The sequence below is a fragment of the Palaemon carinicauda genome, chromosome 20 (genome assembly GCF_036898095.1).
Source record: "Palaemon carinicauda isolate YSFRI2023 chromosome 20, ASM3689809v2, whole genome shotgun sequence".
NCBI lineage: Eukaryota > Metazoa > Arthropoda > Malacostraca > Decapoda > Palaemonidae > Palaemon > Palaemon carinicauda.
In genome coordinates, this window is record NC_090744.1 from 95,586,495 (window position 1) to 95,590,757 (window position 4,263).

Sequence of the window (4,263 nt, forward strand, 5' to 3'; positions counted from 1 at the left end):
CAGGGACGAGGAGAATGAGAACTGCCTCCATACCTTGAAATGAGAGACGTTATAGGAGAGACCAAACAGCTTGCTAACATGTTTGTCCAAGGCTAAAGCTATCAAGAAGATTCGTCTCAAAGGTGAGGTTCCTATCTTTGACCATGATCCACGGTGGTGGTCTCAAACTATGAATGAGCATAGAAAGCTCAACCAAAGAGGAAAAATCATATGCTCTTAGCCTAAAAGGTTGACTTCAGGCTGACCAATAGCATTTCACTGCTGATACAGAGTAGACATACCCCTTCAGGAGGTTAAATAACAAATCGGCTATTAGTGGATTAGAGGCTCTGAGAGGAGAAACGCCACCTTCCACAACTCCAAGGACAGATGATGTCTCACTTGGCTTGCTAGACAGAGATTGATGACCCGTGGAGGTATTCATACATCTCTCATGCAACTTCATGTGAAAAGCCTTTCGCTCAGACACTAAATACATCCAACCATGAAGTCAAAAGTGATTTCACTGTGCTGTGGAATCTCCACCAGCAGAATTAGAGGGTCAGGGTACCAATCTACTTTGGGGTGCTTCAGAGGGGCTCAAACTCTATCAATAAAACTCCTTATCAGACAGAAAAGCACAAGTTTCTGGACCAGTCCATGGGTACTAGAATGCATCCTCAAACGCCACTCTAAAATCTGATACCGTACCAGAGTAATAAACTGCCAGCTTTTGGTTTAACGAGGTCACAAAACAGTAGATCGTTGGTGAACCTCATGAAATCAGGATCTCGGTCGCTATCCAAGGATCCAAAAACCATTCGGAGCCAACTACTTGCATCTTTCTGCTGAATTTGTCCACTACGACATTCTTTTAGCTTGGAATAAATCAAGCTGTGAGAGTAACTAAGTTGAGCTCTAACCACTCAAGGATCTCTAATGTAAGCAGGCAAAGTTGGAGTGTCACTGTACCTCCTTGCCTGTTCATGTCTGTCACCACGGTAGTATTGCCACTATTCAAAATGTTGGAGTCCCAGAAGGGCTACTCACAGTTCCAACACATTTATATGGCATAGAAGCTCTTATCCAGACCACTGTCCAGATACCATATACTGGCAAAAGCATGCTCCCTTGATGAGTCTGTGAACAACAGACACTCTAGGAGGAGGCATCAAAAGAGAATAGCCCCTTAAAAAGCTTGTCTCATCCACCCACCATTCTAGGTCTTGCCTGGACTTTTCTCTTATTGGCACCAATGCAAGAGGATAGTTGAAATGTTGATACCAGAGTCCCTTCAACGCCCACAAGAGACATTCCAGGGAAACTAGATGACCCCGTAGTTTCTTTCACCGATGCACAGGAAGTTTGGCTACCGAAGGAAGGGGAGTGTACTGTGGGCCTGTCGAAGAAATTGGAGTGCTACAATACTTCCCTCAGTCATGCTACCCTATCCTGAGATGAAAAGGTCTTTCTGAGGACCATGTTGATGTTCACTCCAAGGTATACGAGTCTGCATTGGCACTAACATGGACTTCTTCCGATTCATCACAATTCCTAGATCGTGACAAAACAAAATGAGTCTGTCTCAGTAAAGGAGAAGGACTTCATCCAAGTTTGCCTAGATCTGTCAATCATCTAGGTATAGAAAGAGACAAATGACGTTGGTATATGCCCATGCTGACACTAGCATAGTCTGGTGAATACTTGTGGTACTGTCAATAGACCGGAGCAAAGCAATTTGAACTGGTACACCTTGCTGGCTACAACAAAGCGGAGGTACTTCCTGGAGGCCGGATGTATTGGGTGTCTTTTAGGTCAAACATCAGCATGAAGTCCAGGGGTCTGATCACTTGCCTGTCCGTGAATGCACTCTCCACCCTGAATGTTGTTAGTAACACAAACTCGTTTATGGCTGATGGGTCTATGACTGGTCTCCAGACGCATTTTCAACAAGAAAGAGTAGACTGAAGAAGACTTCTTGGAGAAAGCCATCCTCCAACATAGCATGGCCTTCTGCTTGAAGGGCTACATCCTTCGCTGATCCCTGGCGATAAGATGACGATGTCGCTAGTGGTGAAATTAGGGAAAAGGGGATTACTGATGAACGGGAGGACGTATCTGGATTGCAGGATGTCTACCGCTCAACTTTCCACCTCGTGGTACCACTACCACCTACACTTAAATAGGAGGCATCTCACCACAAGAGGCATCATGATAAGATTGCCCCCTTAACAGGCTTGTTCTCATCCTTGTTGAACCGAAAAGGTCTGGTTTATTCCCTGCTTTAAAATGAATGCAGCGAAGCAAAAGTCATTTCTCTGGATTGGCCTTCTGTGCCTGCCTAGCCAGGGTTGATGATCTAGGTTGCTCGTAATTGGAGGTGGAGGCTGTCAGGACACTGTCCAGCTTAACAACAAGTCCCAGTTGAAAATTATCCACTTTTCAATCACTGCCCCTATTTCCTCCAATGGGAACAGAGCAGGAACTTTGAAACTTTGAGAAGTGTTAATCAGGTTTAGGATCCATCTTCACCCAATGCAATTTGGAGGCAACGACATCGCGTCACTAAGGGCCCCTTTCACCAACTGATTGGTAGCTTGTTGGGTCAGCAATTCTATGGCTCTCCCTCTAATTGGGACAATGCCTTCGAGAGCCTTTCTCTTGTCGGGGTCTGAAAAATCCTGGGTGTCTGCTAAATAGCCAACTGTGCCTGACCAGGGGTCAATCCACGAGGCCGCCTGAAGAATCGCCATCACTGTGCTCTCCTTACTAGTAGAGTCCGCTACAAAAAGTCAGATGTTCCGGGTGGTTAGACAGTTTGTGGTGGCACTTGGGGTCAACACCACCACTACAGAATCAAGGGGTAAGGGTAAAGAAACCTCTTTCGTGTAGTATTTCTTCTAACATGCAAAAGCTAGCAGAATTACACGGCAGGATCTTCCCACCCTCAAGGAAACCTTTCTCGCAGAGACCTACAAGTCCAAATTTTCTACTGCTTTTAAGGCCAAGATTGACCATGGATGCTCTAGATGAGGTCTGGTGGCACGAAGTCCCTGACAAAGTCAATCTATAGCTGCTTTTCTCCCCTTACGAGGAAAGCAAGGAGCAGCATCTCCCAGTACACAGACCCTCCGGATGCAACTCAGCACCTGATCTAAGGTAGAATCTGACTGCCCCTCCTCCATACCCAGAGCATTAGGTACTGCTAATTGGGGAAGGGCAGTCCGATTCCTTAAAATCATCAAAATTATAGTCATCCCTCTCCGGTACAGTAACCGGTCAGTGTCGGGAGGGATCAAATTCTAAAAAGGTATCACATTCCTCTCTCCTGAGAGGAAACTGTGATGGGGGGAGGTGGATGCTTACCCTGGGTCGGAGAGAGGTTGTTCTGGACTGTGCCGGAGACAACCAATAGTTGACAACCAGGGTGATCACTCTGGGTGAAAAGGACCCCTATAAGATCAGGTGAACCCCTTGGAAAAGGAACTGGAAGGTTGTCTGATGGGCTGCACGTTTGTATGAAATTTTGCAAGGTGTGACCTCAAGAAGCCCTTCTTCCTAGCATGTGTGGAGGTGTCTGCTCCAACGGAAGAAGGCGAACTGATCATATGGTAAAGGAGAGCGCGCCCATATATCGAGCTTATTGGTGAGAAGTTTCAATTCCTCTCGCTGTATGTTGGAGTGTCTCAGATTTACGAGCTTCTTCGCAAGTCTTTTCTTCTAGATTCTCACACGACTCTGTTTCACTCGCACCGTGATGGCATACTTCCGCAGATTGGCGATGCTTTACTGGTTTACGCTTTTGTTGGTAGCACACTTTAGCCTTGCACACTGCTGGAAAGCTCGTTATAAACCTTGCAACACATACTACAGGGGCTCATTTTGAGAATCTATGCTTAACTGAGCTAAAGATTAAAGATAAAAAAATGGTTTACAGCCATCCCAGAAAAGAAAGCGGGCTATAGCTAAACGAGGGAAACAAAATCTCTATCATTTTAGAAAATGTACATGGGCAGCTTAAGAGAGCATTGGTGGAACAGGGCGCTTATATGAAAATTGGAGAACTTTGGCCTGAGTACGCTCAATGGCCGGGATTTCCAAAATTGAAGAAAGGAGCTCCTGTACTTCTCTAGGGGATGTAGGGAGGTCTTGGGATCTTGCTGTATGAATGTAAGGTCTACTATTTCCTTCGGCTTGTCCTCCAAAGAGTTAAGGGAAGAATGGGTGGAGTGACGAGTTTCAAAGGTCGGAAATAAAAATTTCGTCATTTTCCCGACCTTGAGG